At 42.8% G+C, this 21,473-nt stretch overlaps 1 long non-coding RNA gene across 1 annotated transcript; it reads left to right on the top strand.

Moving 5' to 3' along the window:
- The first annotated feature begins 515 nt into the window (after nucleotides 1–515).
- On the top strand, nucleotides 516–21,022 carry LOC105498933 (uncharacterized). Its single transcript, XR_011613012.1, has 3 exons — nucleotides 516–886; nucleotides 2,234–2,497; nucleotides 20,910–21,022. It is a non-coding gene; the product is annotated as an uncharacterized lncRNA (long non-coding RNA).
- Nucleotides 21,023–21,473: the final 451 nt, after the last annotated feature.

The raw sequence follows: 21,473 nt of genomic DNA, 5'->3' as shown, positions 1-21,473 counted from the left end.
TGAGACAGCCTCCCTGCTCCTGGTGACCCTCCAGTTTGGCTGAGGAGGTCTGTTGGGAAGGGGCCCTGCCCCATTGAGTAAACATTCTAACCCCCAACCCTTCATACAACTGAGTTACTTTGAAAATTAGATAATCTGTCAGGGAGGGACAACTGACTGAAGACAGAAAACAAAGAATAAATGAACGATTCTTGGGATAGAGAAGTGGTAAAGGCAGGGATTTCCTGAGACTAAATTGGCCTAAGGCTGGGAAGGCTTTTTTTTTTTGGAGACAGAATTTCACTCTGTCATCACCAGGCTGGAGTGCAGTGGCGCCATCTCGGCTCACTGCAACCTCTGCCTCCTGGGTTCAAGTGATTCCCCTGCCTCAGCCTCCTGAGTAGCTGGGATTACAGGCACGCGCCACCACGTCCGGCTAATTTTTGTGTTATTCGTAGAGACAGAGTTTCACCATGTTGGCCAGGATGGTCTCTATCTCTTGATCTAGTGATCTACCCACCTCGTCTTCCCAAAGTGCTGGGATTACAGGCTTGAGCCACCGCGCCAGGCCTGGGAAGGCATTTTTAAAAATATTCTGAGCACCTACAGTGAATGCTCCAGGTTTAAAGATTGTGCTAAACGCTTTGAGGGAATGCACATTACAGAGACAGAAGACAAAGTAATCTCGCAAGTTACCATGATGTGGTAGATCAGCATTGAACTGAGATTGGGGATGCCTGGCTTTCAGGGCTGACATCACCATTGCCTAGTTATACAACCTCGGGGAAGACACGAACACTTCCAGAGCCCTCACCTTCAAATGAGGAAGTCAGTTTACAAGGCTACTAGGATGGCTTTCCACAAAAATCGTTATCTATATCCGTGGGAGTGAGCTGGAAATCAGAAGGTATGTATTCCTGGCATTGAGCTGGGTGTTCAATGAGATGAGATGGGTTACCGCAATCAATTTTTACAACATTTAATGACACAGAGGAAGTTCCCCCACTCCCTCTACGTTGTCTACAGTTGAGAAAACTGCCTTCTAAATAATATTGCCCACGGTCACACAGCTAGTAAAAGGTGCACTCACCCACGTTTATTTGACTCCACAATTTATTAAAACATGATTCCTCTGTGTTTGAAGTTGTATTGATGAGTTTTCATCAGCAGTTGGAACCTAGCACAATTCATGAAAATAACTGGATGCTCAAAACATGCGTTTTTGGATGAGTCAATATTGAATCTAAAATGTATTTATCTAAGGTAACTCTATGAGATGATAAGATGGTAATTTGCTTAACTGTAGTCATCACTTCACTATGTCTATGTGTAGAAAGATAAGTGTATCAAAATTTCATATACTCATTAAAATAAAATTATCAAACCAGATCACAAATCCATAGCACCTAGAATACGCCCTGGCACACAGTAGGTGCGCAACAAGTGTTTGTCACAGCAGACTACTCCCTGAACCTGTTAGTCCAGCATGCTGTTACAGTTAAGAGGACCAGAGACAAAGGTTTTATTGGCAAGGAGATTGGGAACCAAAGCATAGATAGCATATTCCTATCCTAGCAAGAGGCTGTGTGCTGCTCACCACAATGTGTGGCTGCCTCTTCAAGGCTCTTCTTGCCTCTGCTCTCTGTACCTACACCAAGAGGTGAAGGAGCTGGAGACAATCCCCAGGGGAAAGCATTTTTGCGTGTGAACAATCTCCAATGCTCTTCCATCGCTGGTACTGTTTTCAGTCTTCATCTTCTCAAGCTTTCAGCAGAGTGGATGGCTCCCCTCAATCCACAGTCGTCTGCTCAGAAAGCTACCAGATGATCTCCAAGGGAAAGTTTGTCTTCAAACATTCCAAAAATCTAAGCTGAATGAGACAATTGTACTTGACACGACACTTAAACTCATTCAAAGATACACTGAATTACATCACCACAATCTAATTTTAGAACATTTTCAATGTCCCCAAAAGAAACTCTCTGCGAGCCTGGGCGACATAGTGAGATCCTGCCTCTAGAAAAATTTTTTGATTTTGATTAGCTGGGTGTGGTGTCACACACCTGGGAGGTTGAGGTGGGAGGATGCCAGGAGTTAGAAGCTGCAGTGAGCCATGGTCATGCCACTAGACTCCAGCCTGGGCAACAGAGCAAGACCCTGTCTCTATTGACAAAGGGGTGGGAAGTGGGGAAGAAACCCCATGCTATAGCGGTCTTCCTGATTCCTGCTTACCCGTCTCCTACTCCATCCCTAGACCATCTCTGTATGGCGTGGCCCATTCTGACATTTCACATCAGTCATCTGTTGCCTAACGACAGACACACATTCGGAGAAAAGTGTCATTAGGCAATTTTCTTCATGTGTACACATCAAAGAGTATCCTCACACAAGCCTAAATGGGACAACCTACTGCACACCTACGCCGTATGACAGAACAGACAGCCGTATGTTCCTCCCAGGCTACAAACCTGTACAGCATGCAGCTCTACTCAACACTGTAAGAAATTGTAACACAATGGTAAGTATTTGTGTATCTAAACTTATCTAAATATAGAAAAGGTATGATAAGAAAATGGTATAAAAGATAAAAAAAAATTAGTCCACCTGTGTAGGACACTTACCATGAATAAAGCTTACAGGACTGGAAGTCGCTTTGGGTGAGCCAGTGAGTGGGTGGAGAGTGAACGGGAAGGCCTAAGGCATGAAGGTAGACTTCATGAACACTGTACACTTAGGCTACACTCTTTACAGAAAAAGTTTTTCTTTCTGAAATAATAAATTAACCTTAACTTACTGTAACCTTTTTACTTTATAACCTGCTCAATTTTTGTCAACTTTTAGACTCCTTTCTAATAATGGTCAGCTTAAAACACAAACACATTGTACAGCTACACAAAAATATTCTTTCCTTATATCCTTATTGTACAAGCCTTTTTCTGCTTTCAATTTTTTTTTTTTTTTTAGTTTTTAAACATTTTTGTTAAAAAGTAAGACACACACACAGACATTAGCCTGTGCCTACACAGGTCAGGATCCTCAATGTCAGCATCTTCCACCACCACACTTTGTCCCACTAGAAAGTCTTCAGGGGCAGTAACACACACGGAACTCTCATCTCCTGTGATAGCAACACCTTCTTCGGAAGGACCTGCCTGAGAGTGTCTTACAGTTAAATTTTTAGAATAAGTAGAGTATACTCTAAAATAACAATAAAAATGTGTAGTGTATTACATACATAAACTGTAACATAGTCATTTCTTATCATTAGCGAGTATTATATACTATACATAATTGTATGTGCTAGACTTTTATATGACTGCCAGCACACTAGGCTAGCTTATCTCAGGATCACCACAAACTTGCGAGTACTGTCTTGTGCTATGACATTATCATGGCTCTGACATCACCAAGCAATAGGAATTTTTTTGACACTAAGTCTGGCTCTGTCGCCCAGGCTGGAGTACAGTGGCACAAACTCAGCTCACTTCAACCTCCACCTCCCAGGTTCAAGTGATTCTCTTGCCTCAGCCTCCGAAGTGGCTGGCACTACAGGTGCCCGCCACCACACCCAGCTAATTTTTGTACTTTTAGTAGAGACAGGGTTTCACCATGTTGTCCATGCTGGTCTCGAGCTCCTGACCTCAAGCAATCCACTTGCCTCAGCCTCCCAAAATGCTGGGATTACAGGCATGAGCCACCACACCCAGCCGTTCCATTATAATCTTATGAGACCATTATCTATATGCAGAGTCCATCGTTGACCGGTCATTATGCACCACATGAGTGTAAGCAGAATTATACAATATGTGGCCTTTGCTGTCGAGCTTCTCTTAGCTAGCAAAATGTTTCCAAGGCTCATCTATGCTGTCACCTGTGGCAGGACTCCATTCCTTTGCATGGCTGAATAACATTCCTTTCCATGGACACACCACAGCTTGTTTATTCATCGATCAGCTGAGGAGCACTTGGGGGCTTTCCACTTTTGGCCTATTATGAATAATGCTGCTGTGAGCGTTCAGGGACAACGTTTTTGGTTTGTGTGTGTGCATGTGTGTGGTCATATGTTTTTTATTTCCCTTAGGTTTATACCTAAAAGTGAAATTGCTGGTCATAGGGTAACTCTATTTCTAGCATTTTGAGTAACTGTGAAGCTGCTTTCCAAATTGTCTGCACCACTCAGGTCCCACCAGCAATGACTGTGTGAGGATTCCTGTTCTCCGCGTGCTCACCAACACTCGTTATATCCGTCTTTGGACGACAGCCAGCTTAGTGGGTGTGAAGTGGGATCGCACTGAAGTTTGATGTGCATTTCCCTGAGGACTAATAATGTTGACCATCTTTACATGTGCTCATTGGCCATTTGTCTCTCTTCTCTGAAGAAATGCCTATTGAAATCCTTTTTCAGTAGGTTGTCTTTTTATTACCAAGTTGTGTTTTCTAGATGCTCTAGCTTGAAATCCCTTGTCACAAATATGATTTGCAAGTATCTTCTCCTGCTCTGTGGGTTGCCTTTCTCCCTTTACTGGCGATACCCTCTGATGAACAAATGTTTTAATTTTAATGAAATCCAATTTTACTCTTTTTTCTTTTCTTGCTTATGCCTTTGGTGTCATTTTTAAGAAAATATCTTCTCACTCAAAGTCAAAAACTCCTATTTTCTTTGATGAGTTTTAGACTCCTAGCCCTTATGTTGAGGATTGTGATTCGTTTGTGTTTTATCTTTATGGATGGTGTAACAGCACGTTCAAGTTCTTCAGACGTCCACGTGTTCTGGTACTATTCATTGAGAAGACCAGTTGTAATGGTTAGAGTTACGGGTCAATTTGACTACTCCAGCAGGTGCTCAGGTATTTGATTAGACATTATTCTGGGTGTATCTGTGAGGCTGTTTCTGGATGAAACAACATTTGTACCAATAAACTGAGTAAAGCAAACTGCCCTCCCTACATGAGCTAACTTTATCCCATGTGTTGGAGACCTGGTTGAAACAAAAGGCAGAGTAAGGGGAAATTTGCTGTCTCTGCCTGACTCTGCCCGAACACTGATTTCTCCTGCACTCCGACTAGGGATCAGACTGGAACTTACACCATTGGCTGTCCTGGTTTTCGGGCCTTCAGACCCCACCTGGAACTACACACTGGCCCCCCAGGGTCTCCAGCTTGCCAACTGCACACTGTGAAACTTCTCAGCCTCCATCATTGTGGGATTTCATACATATCCATACTATTGGTCCTGTTGGTTCTGTTCCTCTGAAGAGCCCTGACTAACACACCGGTCTTTCCCCTGGATTTATTCACCATCAAATTCCTATGTCTCAGTTGGATTTCCTGGAAAGCCGCTGGGTGTTTGAGCACGTGGGTGAGGGCATCTGGGGAGTGCTCACAGCAGCAGTACCCAAGGAAATGAGGCAGAGGGAGAAGGGAGACCGCAGGGAGTCCCGGAGTGAAGATGGCCCATCAGAACAGCCCCAAATTCCCACTCCCAGTGGGTCCTGGAGAAGGCGTGCCTCTATCAGGCAGCTCTCCAGGAGGGCCTCCGCTGAGCTCCCATCAGCCAACACTCCTGGCAGCCAGGAGCAGCAGTGCCGGCCTCAAGTAGGGACCTGGGCCCCATGCTGTAGCATCCACTACACCTCCAATGTTTACCCAAATCAACGGGAAATTGGGGGAATTTTTAACTAAAGCAATCAAGAGACAAAAATCATCCTTTCTGGTCTGTGGGAGGTCTTCCTTAACTGTGTAAGAGCTTTAGCAGAAAAAGCTGAAAAAGAAACAAACCCAAAAAACCGCCCTCACTAAGTGATGGAAGAATCCTACAGCAGTTGGCAAGAACACTGAGAAGCGAGTGTTTAGATATGAAAACAAAACCTCTAAGGCACTTCCACAAAACACGGGCATTCACAGTGGAGACCCTCACACACGTGGGCAGGCTGATGGACGGCCAGGAAGACCAGAGGCTTTCAGGACACACAGCTTCAGTTACAGCAGCCGGGCCTTATTTATCTTCTCCATTAGGTGCTGCATTCAAAGGACCTGCATGTGGTTCAATGAAGATCAAAGTGCATTTTTTCAAAGTAGAAAAAAAAAAAAAACAGAAAGAATGAACTATTCCAAATATATATATGTTCTGAGTTGTGACTATTTTCCATCCTTTGTTGTGGGAAAATAAGGGAAGACAGGAAAGAACTAGGTGATAGAATCTGTTGTGTATGTATCACTGTGGAGACAGAGACACCCCATTCAGCACAATGTTAGCCCGTCCGTGAGTCCAAGTCTTCAGAATTTAAAATCATCAGTGACCACCTTGCTTAGGATATTTTTTCTGTGATTACATTTGAGACATTTGTAAAAGATGATTTCCTTTAAAGAGTTTTCCAGCATATTGAATTGACTTACAGATACCGAAGCATTTTCGTAGCAACTCTCACATCTCACACATCATACTTTTTTCCTGCAGATAACAGCCTCTCTCCACAGAAAGCCATATGTAAAGGAAAATAAAAATTATGCACTATGTTCTTGAAATGTCCCCAACAGAAAAGTATTTCCAAATAGAACACATTCAGCACACAGCCTAACATGTATTAATGGTTGCCTTCTTTGTGCCAGGTATTGGCACTGAGGATACACACAACTAAGTCACAGTTCCTACTGGGTTTTTTTTTTTTGTTTTTTTTTTATAGAGTGAGAGAGAGAGGGTCTGGCTCTGTTGCCCAGGCTGGAGTGCAGTAGCTCGATCACAGCCCACTGCAGCCTTGACCTCCTGGGAGATCCTCCCACCTCAGCCTCCCAAGTAGCTGGGACTACAGGCACATGCTACCATGCCCAGCTTTTTGTGTGTGTGTGTGAAGTTAGGTTCTCACTGTGTTGCCAGGGCTGGTCTCAAACTCCTGGGTTCAAGCAACCCTTCTGACTTGGCCTCCCAGAACGTTGGGATTATAGGCGTGAGCCACTGCCCCCAGCCTAGTTCCTTCTTTCATAGTGTAAGGAAGACTGGCAATTCCAAAGTTAAGGAGGACATTCAAAGGCAGCGTGTAAAAAGGACGATGCTTTGGAAACCACCTGCTTACTCCTGCAGAAGGAGGGGGAGGATAAGGAAAGGTTTCATGGAAGAAACCTTTTTTAACTAAATTGGTCAGACTTAGTTAAGTCTGATTATCTTAACTAAGTTAACTTAGTTAAATTACAGGCGTGAGCCACCGCGCCCGGCCTTGTTTGTACCTGTTTTATGCACTACTCCACATCCAGCACTTAGAACAGTGCACACCGTAAATATCTGTTGAACTCACAGGAGTGAAAGAAACTGTCCAAGTAGCTGTGTAGGATGAGAAAGAGGTTAACACAGTCACACAGAAATAATAACATGGGCATCTACCACCAACAGCACCAGACACCAACTCTCTATAGTTCAAGTTTAATAGAAGTTACAAAATAATTCCCAACTGATTTCATATCACAAGTTCAATACATTTATGCAGTTGTCTCTAGGGTAATAAGAAAATTTTCTTAATTTCCTATAGTGGAAAGGTCTATTTTGTGTATTTTCAACTGATTTTTTTTTTTTTTTTTTTTTTTTTTTTTTTTTTTGCGATTCACTCTTGTGAATCTTTTTTGAGTTTCACTCTTGTCACCCAGGCTGGAGTGCTGTGGCACAATCTCGGCTCACTGCCATCTCCACCTCCCGGGTTCAAGCAATTCTCCTGCCTCTGCCTCCCGAGTAGCTGGGATTACAGGTACCCACCACCACGCTCAGCTAATTTTTGTATTTTTGGGAGAGACAGGGTTTCACCATGTCGGCCAGACTGGTCTCGAACTCTTGACCTCAGATGATCCGCCCGCTTCGGCCTCCCAAAGTCCTGAGATTACAAGCATAAGCCACTGTGCACAGCCTATTTTCAACTGATTTTTATGTGCTAAAGTGAACATCATGAATAAATGAGAAATCCACCCAACCACATGCAAACAGAAACCCTGCATATTTCATCTAATTTTTAAGAAATTGAAAAGCATAAGTTATATAATAATAAAAGGGCACATCTTGGTTTCCAGACCCATATTCTCGTGCCTACTCAACATCTCCATTTGGATATAACTCAAAGGCACTTCAAAATAATCCTGCTGAAGATCAAACCTGATCTTCCCCCAGCTCTTGGTGAATGACACCATCCTCCATGCAGAGTCAGGAGTCGGAAATCCAGGATTCATCCCAGGCATCTTCCTCTCCCTCACTTTTCACAGTCATAACACCCTCAGTCCTGTCAACTTTACATCCTGCGAGCCTCTTGAATGTAGTCACTTTCTCTCCCCATCACCCCACACTGGTCCAAGGAACTGCCACCTCTCCCTGGACGTCTGCAATGGCCGACTCACTATCCATCCCAACCCTTACCCTCTCTGCTCCTCCAGATGCCAGATGCTGGTCTGAGTTATTCGGTTTTTTTTCAAAGCACAAACATGATCACATTTCCCACCCGTGGAGAGCCTTCGTTGGCTCCCTGAGTCTCATAGGAGAAAAACCTATCTGTGTACATGGCTGTACGGCGTTCATAGGCGTGGCCTCTGCCTCTCTCTCCGGCCTCATCCGGCTGGCTCTCCCCTGCTCTCTCTGCGCCCAGCAGCTCTTCGGAGCCTCAGGCATGTTGTGTGCACTTGCTGTTCCCTCCACCTGGAACCGTTTTCTTATCAGCCTCCCAAACCCAGCCCAATCCATTTGTCTTAAATAACTCCACTTATCCTCACATCTCAGCTGAAACACCTCTTCCTCAGCCTCGGTTCCATTCCACCCATAGGTGATTCCATGAAATTCCACTGCTATCTCTCAGAGCACATGATCTCACTTTATAATTACACCTATTCTTCACTGTATAATCATACATTCTTTTGTGTAATCAGACAATACCTGTTTGCTTTCCACCGAACCCCAGCCCCCTGTTTTTTGATCACTGTGATATCCCCACCACCCAGCTCTGTGCCAGGCACGTGTATAATAGGTATTCAGTAACTAATTGTTGGAGTGATGGGTGAATATGTGTGGGCATGCCTTTCTATCATGTCCATTTCCAAAGGCTTTGGAATTATTAACCAAAAAATATCTCCCCAAACAGAAGTACTGCATGTTTTTTGTTTTTTGCTCCTATCTCTCAGTTATTACACAAGCTCAAACAGAATGTGCCTGCACATGCTCCTTGACAAAGTATTTGGCTATTGCAGATTCATCTGATTTAACTTTCCAAGTTGAACCAAAAAATCTAGAGCAGCTGGCGCGGTGGCTCACGCCTGTAATCCCAGCACTTTGGGAGGCTGAGGTGGGTGGATCACTTGAGGTTAGGAGTTCTAGACCAGCCTGGGCAACATGGTGAAACCCTATCTCTATTAAAATACAAAAATTAGCCCAGCGTGGTGGCAGGCACCTATAATCCCAGCTACTTGGGAGGCTGAGGCAGGATAATCACTTGAATCCAGGAGATGGAGGTTGTAGTAAGCTGAGACTGCGTCACTGCACTCTAGCCTTGGTGACAGTGAGACTCCCTCTCAAAAAAAAAAAAAACTTGAGCAATATCCACGTAAAAATTTCAGTGAGTCTCTTTCCTTAGATGTACCTCCATTACAAAGAAGAAATCAACTAGAAATGGCAAATGAAATGCTGTTATATTCTACCCTTTACCATAACACATAATATGAACTCTTTTTATTTATTTTTTACTGTATTTACTTTTTTTTTTTTTTTTGAGACAGAGTCTCACTCTGTCATCCAGGCTGGAGTTCAGTGGCGCGATCTCGGCTCACTGCAAGCTCTGCCTCCCGGGTTCACGCCATTCTCCTGCCTCAGTCTCCCAAGTAGCTGGGACTATTGGCGCCCGCCACCACGCCCAGCTAATTTTTATATTTTTAGTAGAAATGGGGTTTCCCAGTGTTGGCCAGGCTGGTCTGGAGCTCCTGACCTCAAATGATCTGCCCACCTCAGCCTCCCAAAGTGTTGAGATTACAGGCGTGAGCCACCACGCCCGGCCTAAACTCTTTTTAAATAAAAAGAAAATAGAAATGTTTTACAACATTACTGTAAGTAATCCATATATTATGGAAATTTAATCAGGATATTGCAGAGTAAATACTACAGAATATCAAAAAGGCAAGACAAGCTTTGTAAATATATTTTAAATAATTCACAACTGTATTTAGTGTTTCACACAGCTATTTCCTCAATCATATAGAGAGAAGAGGTCTTATTGATCTTTTTATTGCCAAGGGATAGGTCCACATGCTTTCTATCCAGTAGCAACAAGTGTTCCTCGAATAAATAATTGCCAGCCTCAAAACTTTCACCAAATCTTTCCTTTTTTCAAAAATAAATAGGAGAGCAGATGTGACAGCTCACGTCTGTAATTGCAGCACTTTGGAAGGCTGAGGCAGGAGGATCACTTGAGGACAGGGGTATGAGACAAGCTTGGGCAACATAGTGAGTCCCTGTCTATAAAAAAAAAAAGTTAAAAAATTAGCTGGGATGGTGGTGGGCACCTGTACTCCCAGCTACTCAGGAGGCTGAGGCAGGAGGATCACGTGAACCCAGGAGTTCGAGGCTGCAGTAAGCTATGATTACGCCACTGCATTCTAGCCTGGGCAACAGAATAAGGCCCTGTCTCAAAAACAAAAACAAAAAAAAAGTAACTAGGAGGCATTCAGTTTAAAACAATATCCACAGGCAGGTGGGGTGGCCCACGACTGTAATCCCAGCACTTGGGAAGCCAAGGTGGGCAGATCACTTGAGCCCAGGAGTTTGAGACCAGCCTGGGAAACATGATGAAATCCTGTCTCTACAAAAAATACAAAAATTAGCCAGGTGTGGTGGTGAACCTGTGGTCCCAGCTACTCGGGAGGCTGAGAGGTGGGAGGATCACCGGAGCCTGGGGGGGTCAAGGCTACGGTGAGCCATGATCATGGCACTGCACTTCAGCCTAGGCAAGAGAGTAAGACCATGTTTAAAAAAAACCCAAAAATCCCAGAGATTGAATCTCCCATGTTTATAGATATTCTTGTTCCTTTTTTTGCCTCAAAAAAAAAGATTTACGTTTAAAGAGAGAATGTTGTTGTTTTTGCACAACGTTCTAAGACAGGACAACAGAATCCTCTGTTGAAAGGTGAAAAAAATATGGCAAATAGAACATCAGAAATCACTGCTGCAAAAGAAACCAAGGTATGGGAAAGATGTTTGATGTGTTTGTTGCAGCAGCTCCTGGACAGTTGGTGTTGGATACACTGTACTCATTAAGTGAAAACCCTTAATGACTCAGTTGATGACAAAGCCTCATATCTTGCTTGCAAGAAGCTTCCTTGTAGAAGTTTTGGGAACAGGATTCATGTAAATGGCCATGACTGAGTTCAACATTCATGATGGAAATTCTTCCTCACGTTCCAGGTGATTGTCTTAATGTGGGTTTCCCCAGAAGTGGCCCTGAGGAAGGACTTCAGTGCGAGTAGCTTCTTCAGAAGTGGCGAGTGGAAAAATGCAGCAAGGAAGTGGAGAAGAGAGAAGGGGAAGGGAAAACAGTTGCTAAAGCTGCATTATCACAAAAGCCGCCCCTGTGGAAAACTGGAGCTCGGTTGTACTGGGGAACTCATGGAGCCAATGTAAAACCCGAGTCAGTTATTCCAGTCAAGTGGCAGGGGAGCTGGGGTATTTATACATCAGTGGAGTCTTGTTTGAAGGTGGCCTCCAGAGTTGTTAATTTCCTGGCTCTTCCAACCTGTTGTGTGAGAGCCACAGAAAGCCCTTCGGCAAAGAAGGGCAGATGCCACAGCTGGAAGTCGGGCCTGTGATTTCTGAAGTAGTAGGAAGGGGTAACATATGGGCACCCATAGCATCTGCATAGTGACAAATCGTTCAAAATTAATTCCCACTTATTTAGTGCTTGCTCTGTGCATAGGCCCTTACGTGTCTTATTTCATTTTCCAACTCATAACAACCCTCTGAGGTAGGTGTGGTTATTAGGAATTTACCACGAAAAAGCAAAGGTAGCTAGTTTTTCCAAGGCTGCGCACCAGTGCACAGCAGAATATATTTGGCTGCAGTCTCAGTTCTGAACCACTACCCTGTACCGGCAGGACTATCCCTGCCCTTCCACAAATACATACAGACCCCCGTTCCATACACAGTGGCGTTGACGCAAGATCAACATGTCCCACTGTATTCTGCCTTTCCTGATTCTTTCACGTTGGCATGAGAGCAGTGCCAATTATTCAACAGTCAGTTGACCAAATACAGGACAACTTTGTGCAGGGTAGCAGAGCTCTATGGGCCTTTGACTGAAACTTCCAAATGAACATTCCATGTGGCCAGGACGCAGTGAGAAAGTAGGTTTAATGAATCTCCATGGTGTAAGAGTAAAGGCAGAGCCTGAACCACCCGAGCTTGAATGCAATTATAAGGGGGTCATCCCAGTGCTTTGGGGCACAAAGTAACTGTTATCTGAAGTCGGGAAGGAATTTCCTGAAATAGTTGGTAACTGTACAATGAAGCACATCATAAAAGCTTGCTGCCCTGCAGACCCTGGTCACAAAGACAAAACTGGACCAGTTAGAGCATGAATTTAGACCATGAAGTTATTTTCAGAGACTTTTCCTCCAATGGAGAAAAAAAAAATCCACCTCCCTGAAATAACCTCCCTTTAATAGACCGTTGCAGTTAATAAAAGGCTTTATTTTATGGAACCTGCTGTGCATTCAGAATGCAGTTGGACCAACCAAATTCCCATCCATCTGAGAAAGTACAGTAATGACCTGTTATATATTCATGCATATAAGTCACAGCATTTTTTATTTTGTCTTGAGAAAAGCTGAACTCTTTAAAAGTCAAGTGCTAACTTTTCAGGGTCCTCATTTTTTCTTCTAAATTATGCAAAGAATCTCCATAGGGCTCTTTGTTTCCATGGAAAGCCCACTGCTAAGAAAAAATAAAACTCATTCGCCTTTATTTAAAAAATCCTTTTTTAAAACTAGACAACTATAAAATGATATTCAAGAGATAATCATACCAAATGCAGGATCAATTTTTTTTTGAGGGGAGATGGTGTCTTGCTCTGTCGCCCAGGCTGGAGTGCAATGGCGCAATCTCGGCTCACTGCAACCTCCACCTCCCGGGTTCAAGCGATTCTCCTGCCTCAGCCTCCTGAGTAGCTGGGACTACAGCTACAGCCACCATGCCCAGCTAATCTTTGTATGTTTAGTAGAGATGGGGTTTCACCATGTTGGTCAGGCTGGTCTCGAACTCCTGACCTCGTGACGTGCCCACCTTGGCCTCCCAAAGTGCTGGGATTACAGGCTGAACCACCGCGCCCAGTCAGGATCAAATATTTAGGAGAAGAGTCCAGGAGGTCGGCGGACACTAATCCTCCAGTTTCGACCTGACACTGATTAATTCTCTCTGTCATACAAGTTGTTCATCATGGTTCACATTCTCTTGAGGCAAAAAAAAAAAAAAAGGCCGGGTGCGGTGGCTCACGCCTGTAATCCCAGCACTTTGGGAAGCCAAGGCGGGCAGCTCATGAGGTTAGGAGATCAAGACCATCCTGGCTAACACATTGAAACCCCGTCTCTACTAAAAAAAAAAAAAAAAAAAACTAGCCAGGCATGGTGGCGGCGCCTGCAGGCCTAGCTACTCAGGAGGCTGAGGCAGGAGAATGGCATGAACCTGGGAGGCGGAGCTTGCAGTGAGGCGAGATCACACCACTGCACTCCAGCCTGGGCAACAGAGCGAGACTCGGTCTCAAAAAAAGAAAAGAAAAAAAAAAGTGAACATACTCCACTCTCTGAAACAATCAATTCAAAGGACTATTGCTGCAGACTGGCATCTAGAACAATTTGGAACTCAAATTAGAGTGTGAAATGTTAGGGTCTTCCGTATTCCAGCAGATAGAGTCTCCTGACATCAGCTTTTCTACAGGGAATTTGGTTTCTTGTGCCTTTAGCATAGACATTATAAAAGCGTCAATTGATGGTAGAATGAAAGCACATTTAAAGTACCACCGAAAGGAAACCACCAAAAAAAGGGACCCTGGGAATGATGGGCTTATAAACCCAGCAATGGGGACTTCTGACGCGTTGCCCCCGCCCATTTAAACAACCGATCGCCTCCTTTTCTCTGGCTGAAAGTGGAGAAATGCTTGGAGATGGGCTTTTCTGAAGAGCAACTCAAATATCTGTGGTTGGTGCTTATTTTTAAAGGATGCTCTTTCTCTACTAAAACATTTGTATTGATAAAGCAAGGAGCAGTTCTCACTGGGAGAGGCCTAGCTGGAATTTCTATGACATAATAACTCCTGACCAGTGAAGACTTGGGCAGAGTAAACCAATGTGTGTGAAGGGTTTGTGCCCTGAGGAAAAACTGAAGTACTGCCACTGCCATCATCAGGACAATCTTGCGTAAGCGTTGAGCCTACCAAATGACATTACTTGCTCCAACCAGCACACATTGGTGACCATAACACTGGGCTGTGCTAAACAACACTCAGAAATTAAAAAGTTGATTTTTTTTTTTTTTTTTTTAGCAGGGGATGGAGGATAAAGAGTGGTTTATCTTAGACCTCAAAAAAAAGGTATTTCCGGCTGGGTGCAGTGGCTCACACCTGTAATCCCAGCACTTTGGGAGGCCGAGGTGGGTGGATCACTTGAGGTCAGGAGTTTGAGACCAGCCTTGCCAACATGGTGAAACCCCATCTCTATTAAAAATACAAAAATTAGCTGGGCCTGGTGGTGCGCGCCCATAATCCCAGCTACTCGGGAGGCTGAGGCAGAAGAATCGCTTGAACCAAGGAGGCAGAGGTTGTGGTGAGCCAGGATTGCACCACTGCACTCTAGCCTGGGTGACAGAGTGAGACTCCATCTCAAAAACATAAAAATAAAATAAAATAAAGGTATTTCCTATCTTCAATCTCAGCAGTTAAGGATCATGCAAAAAATTAAAAATAACGTATAGTGATATGGAAAGGCTTATTTAAAAACAGTTTAAAACAGAAGATAGATTACTAGTTTTCCAAGCCACCTTTGTATAAAGAAAGGGACATATACACATACACGTCTAATTATATACAAAATAATCTTAAGAGATAAATAAAATCCCAGAGTGATGGCTGCCTCTGGAGAAGGTCATGAAGGATTTCTTTTCTGTTTTTAACTTTTATTTTAGGTTCAGGGGCACATGTGCAGGTTTGTTATACAGGTAAACTTGTGTCATGGGTGTTTGTTGTACAGATTTTTTTTTTTACCCTGGTACTAAGTCCAGAACCCAATAGTTTTGTTTGTTTGTTTGCTTATTTTTGTTTTGTTTTGTTTTGTTTTGAGACAGAGTCTCACTCTGTTGCCCAGGCTGGAGTGCAGTGGTGCAATCTTGGCTCACAGCAACCTCCACCTCCCGGGTTCAAGCGATTCTCATGCCTCAGCCTCCCGAGTAGCTGGGATTACAGGCGTGTGCCATGACGCCCAGCTAATTTTTTTGTATTTTTAGTAGAGATGGGGTTTCACCATGTTGGGCAGGCTGGTCTCAAACTCCTGACCTCAGGTGATCCACCTGCCTCAGCCTCCCAGAGTGCTGGGATTATAAGCGTGAGCCACTACGCCTGGCCCCAATAGTTATTTTTTCTAATCTTCTCCCTCCTCCTACTCTCCACCCTCAAGTAGGTCCCAGTGATTGTTGTTCCCCTCTTTGTGTCCATGTGTTGTCATCATTTAGCTCCCACTTTTAAGTGAGAACATGCAGTATTTAGTTTTCCTGCATAGCTCCATCCATGTTCCTGCAAAGGACATGATCTCATTCTACTTTATGGCTTCATAGTAATCCATGGTGTATATGTACCATGTTTTCCTTATCCAGTCTACCACTGATGGGCATTTAGGTTGATTCTATGTCTTTGCTATTGAGAATAGTGCTGCATAAACATATGCCTGCATGTGACTTTATAGTATAAACATCCCATTACTGGCTGTATATGCAAAGGGGTATAGTATATGTTTATACTATGTAGTATATATGTTTCTGTTCCTTTGGGTATATACCCAGTAATGGGATTGCTGGGTCGAATGGTAGTTCTGTTTTTAGCGCTTTGAGGAATCACCACACTGCTTTCCACAATGGCTGAACTAAGTTACACTCCCACCAGCAGTGTATGTGTTCCCTTTTCTCCATAACTTCACCAGCATCTGTTATTTTTTGACTTTTCAATAATAGCCATTCTGATTGGTGTGAGATAATATCTCACCATGGTTTTTATTTACATTTCTCTAATAATCAGTGATATTGAGCTTCTTTTCATATGCTTGTTGGCTCTGTGTATGTCTTCTTTTGAAAAGTGTTCGTGCCTTTGCCCACTTTTTAATGGGGTGGTTTGTTTTTTTCTTACACATCTGTTTAATTTCCTTATAAATACTGGATATTAGGCCTTTGTCAGATGCATAGTTTGAAAATATTTTCTCCCATTCTGTAGGTTGTCTGTTTACTCTGTTGATAGTTGTTTTGCTGTACAAAAACTCTTTAATTTATTTCGTTCTCATTTGTCAAGTTTTGCTTTCGTTGCAATTGCTTTGGCATCTTCTTCATGCTACATTTGCCAGTTCCTGTGTCCAGGATGGTATTGCCTAGGTTGTGTTCCAGGGTTTTTATAGTTTTAGGTTTTACATTTAAGTCTTTAGTCCATCTTGAGTTGATTTTTGTAAATGGTGTAAGAAAGGGGTCAGTTTCCATCTTCTGCGTATGGCTAGCCAGCTATACCGGCACCGTTTATTGAATAGAGAATTCTTTCTGATTGTTTGCTTTTGTTAGCTTTGTCAAAGATTAGAGGTTAGAGGTGTGTGGTCTTATTTCTGGACTCTGTATTCTGCTCCACCAGTCTATGTGTCTATTTTCGTACCTGTATCATGCTGTTTTGGTTACCATAGCCCTGCAGTACAGTTTGAAATCAGGTAACATGATGCCTCCAGATTTGTTCTTTTTGCTTAGGATTGCCTTGGCTATATGGGGTCTTTTTTAGTTCCATATGAATTTTAAAATAGTTGTTTCTAGTTCTGTGAAGAATATCATTGGTAATTTGACAGGAATAACATTGAATCTGTAAATTGCTTTGGGCAGTATTGCCATTTTAATTACATTAATTCTTCCTATCCGGGAGCATGGATTGTTTTTCCATTTGTTTGTGTCATCTCTGATTCCTTTGAACGATGTTTTTAAATTTTCTTTGTAGAGATCCTTCAACTAGTGGAGGATTTGAAGTCAAGGATAGAATGAGGACACTTACTCGTCTTTCTGTACCTTTTGCATTCTTTGACTTTTTGCTGTGGATGTGTATTTCTTCCTTTTAAGTACTAAATATTTGGAAATGTACAGCCTCTAGAAAGCAGGAGCAGAAGAATATAGAATTCGGAATGTGTCGTGCATGAGTAATACCTCTGGACATTGATGGGAGGCTGAGGCTTAATCCTGCTTGGAGACTCTGGACAACTGCACAGGACATAAGCCCTGGAATTATGCCAACCAAGGCTGGGGGGTCTAGTGGGGGCATTTATGCGCCAACTTCTGAAGGTCCACCACCTGCTACAATTAGACTCCATGAGAGCCTCTGGGCAGGAAGAGGCTATTGATTCCTGGGCACTGCAAGGCAGTGTGACTTGGGCTGCTGGGAAGGCAAAGAGTCCTCAGGCCCAGAGAGAAAGATCTGGGCAGCTGGACACTTGCACAGCACCCACGGCACTCCTGCAGGCCTCATCCTTTGAGTGCCACGACAGAGTGGCCCACTAACAGCCACTGAGTGCTCCAGCAGATACCCTTGGGACAGCTCCTACATTCCTAGGCCTTGAGTCAGATCAGGTAGAGCTTTGCTTGTGCTTTTCGGAGACATTACAGGGACTCTGTGGAAAATAACAAAGTGATGGAAAGGACTGGGAATGATCATGAACGGTGAGCCTTGAACAGAAGCAGCAGCTCTGTGTGCCATCACTGCACCCGGCATGGACACCAGTGCTCAATCACACCGCTCTCAATCAATCCTCTTCAACAGCAGCAGCTCTCAGCTTATCAAAATCAGCCATAAAATGTCAACTACTTGTCATGTCTTTTCTAGAAGATGCAAACAGTTCCACCAGACTAGGGACTATTAATAGCATTTTTTTCTTTTTTAATTGATAAATAAGAAGTGTACATATTTATGGAGTACATGTGGTATTTTGATACACGCATACCATGTGTAATGATCAAGTCAGGGTAATTACGATATCTATCACCTCAAACAATGATCATTTCTTTTTATTGGGAACATTTCTTCTCTTCTAGCTATTTGGAAATATACAATACCATGTCGGTAACCGTAGTCACCCTGCGGCGCTATTGAACACTACGTCTTAGTCCTTCTATCTAATTGTATGTTTGCATCCATTAACCAACATCCCCCACTGCTCCTGATTCCAAGCTTCTGGTAGCTACCACTCTACCTCCATGCAAACCACTTTTGTAGCTCCCACATATGAGTGAGAACATGCATATTTGTCTTTCTAATCCTGGCTTATTTCACTCATGATGACCTCCAGTTCCATCCATGTTGCTGCAAATGGTGGGATCTCTCATTCTCTTTTATGACCAAATACTACTCCATTGTGTATGTGAACCACATTTTCTTTATCCATTCATCTCTGGATGGACACTTAGGTTGATTCCATATCTTAACTATTGTGAATAGTGCTGCAATAAACATGGGGGTGCAGGTATCCCTTTAATAAACTGATGTCCTTTCCTTTGGATAAATACCCAGGAGTAGGGTTGCTGGATCATATGGAAGTTCTATTTTTAGTTTTTTGAGAAACTTTCGTACTGTTTTCCATAAGGGATGTACTAATTTAAATTTCCACTAACAGTGTTTAAGAGTTCCCATTTCTCCACATCCCCATCAGCATTTGCTGTTTTTTGTCTTTTTGATAAGTCATTCTAATTGAGGCAAGATGATAACCTCATTGTGCATTTCCCTGATGATGGGTGATACTGAGCATTTTTCATATACCTGTGGGTCATTTGTATGTATTCTTTTGAGAAATGTCTATTCGGGTCTATTGCTCACTTTTTAATGGGATTATTTGTCTTTCGCTGTTGAGTCATTTGAGTTCCTTGTAAATTCCAGATGCTAGTCGTTTGTCAGATGAACAGTGTGCATATATTTTCTCCCATTCTAAATTGTTTCTTTACTCTGTTGATTGTTTCCTTTGTTGTGCAGAAGCTTTTTACTTTAACATAGTCCCATTTGTCTGTTTTTGCTTTCGTTGATTGTGCTTTTGAGGTTTTAGCCATAAATTTTTTGTCTAATGTCCTGAAGTATTTCCCCTATGTTTTCTTCTAGTAGTTTTACAGTGGCAGGTCTTATGTTTAAACAGGTTTAAAATAAGTTTTCTTTCTAAGCTTTGGTGTGTGGTCTCAGGCAACAGAGGGAAGGGGGGTAAGGAAGGGAGAGAGAGTATCTGCCTGAATCTCCTATACTGCTGTCACAGTGACCACAGACTTGTGACTTACAGCAACATGAATGTATTCTCTTAGAGTTCTGGAGTTCCGAGTCCAATACACAGCTCACTGAACTAAAATCAAGGCGTCAGCAGGCTGCATTCCTCCCTGTAGACTCCAGGGAGAATCCATTTCTTTGCCTCCTTCGGTGTCTAGAGGCTGCCTGCACTCCTTGGCTGGTGACCTCCTCCTTCATCTTCAAAGCCAGCAGCAATTGGTCAAGTCCCTTTCACATCTCATCACTCTGAGCTCCTTTTCTGCCTCCCTTCACTGTTAAGGACCCTTCTGAGTGCATTCGGCCCACCAGGATAAATCCAGGATGATCTCTCCATCTCAGGGTTCCTAGCTATTCACTACCTTGGCAAAGTCCCTTCCCAGGTGAGGATATGCACATCTTTGGGGGACCCTTATTTCTACTTACCACAGGTCCTTATCAACAGTATTTCATCAATGTCTTAATTTTTCAGAAAATGGGCCTGATTCTATGCTATCTCCCTTATTCTTTATAATCTGTGTAATTTTTGGAACTCTAACAAAGCTATCTATGACTCTTAGCTCATTTGTTCACATAGAGTTTTACCAGATGTATTCCTCTGACTCTGACTTTGATAATTTTATTAAAGCATTATTGTGGCACTCTACAGAGATTGATACAGCCAAAATCCTACCCCAAGTTACTGGTAATTAAGATAAAGTTTTAGAGCTAATCCAACTCTTCCATTTAATAAATGAGGAAATAAAAGCCGAGAGATGCTACTCCTGGTCACACAGCTGGTCAGTGGCAGGCCAAAGATTGGATTCAGAGTTTTCAGAGCTCTTTCTATGGCATTGTCTCTGGACAGCTATTCATCCAAGAAAGCAACCATGCTTTAGTGCTTGCCATTACTATTACTATCACTGTTACTATTACTATCACTATTACTATTACTATCACTGTTACTAGTACTATCACTATTACTATTACTATCACTGTTACTATTACTATTACTATCACTATTACTATTACCATCACTATTACTATCACTATTACTATCACTGTTACTATTACTATCACTATTACTATTACTATCACTGTTACTATTACTATCACTGTTACTATTACTATTACTATCACTATTACTATCACTATTACTATCACTATCACTATTACTATTACTATCACTGTTACTATTATTATTACTATCACTATTACTATCACTATTACTATCACTATTACTATTACTATCACTATTACTATTACTATCACTATCACTATTACTATTACTATCACTATTACTATTACTATTATTTTACCTGACTCAAATAAACATCCTATACCCCATATCATGACTGTACCTCTTCTTTCATGCTTCAGAGCCAAGAATTTATTAGAAATAGTGATGTATCCAACTAAATACTCAATTTTCCAGGCTCCCTTGGAGATAAGTGTGGCTTTGTGAACAATTCTAGCCAATCAAGTGTAAGCTGAAGGCCAGTTACTGTGAATGGGAAGCGACTGTGAGCGGCTTCTTATAAAAAGGATCAAACTGAAAGTGAGCAAGTGCGTTTTGCAATTCTTCCTGCCCAGAGCGTGCGTGCGATGCTGGGGTGCCGTCATCTGTGAAGCGTGGGACAGCCACATGCTAAGGGTGACAGAGTGGAAAGTTACAGAGGGGACTGTGCCTGTGACATCAGAGCCCCTGCACCTTCCCAGGGCCACCTATCTCCAGGCTTCTTGGGACATGAGAAAAAGAAACCCTTACTTGCTTTAGCTACTGCGGTCAGAGTTCTGTCAATACTGCCAAAAGCAATCCTAACTGATGCAGATGGCATCAACAAACGCTGACGTTCAGAGAAGAGTCTAATTACATGTTTTCAATCTAATAGGAAAGGGTAGAATTATAGCTTGAATTCTCTCTGTCATTCTCATTCATTATGTTCACTGAGTAGGAACTCAGCTTTCTAATTTCCAGATTACATGTAAATTTTCCTTA

This window comes from Macaca nemestrina, chromosome 14 (assembly GCF_043159975.1).
Source record: "Macaca nemestrina isolate mMacNem1 chromosome 14, mMacNem.hap1, whole genome shotgun sequence".
Lineage (NCBI taxonomy): Eukaryota > Metazoa > Chordata > Mammalia > Primates > Cercopithecidae > Macaca > Macaca nemestrina.
The sequence above is the reverse complement of the archived record's forward strand: the minus strand, read 5'-3'. Positions and strand labels throughout refer to the sequence as shown.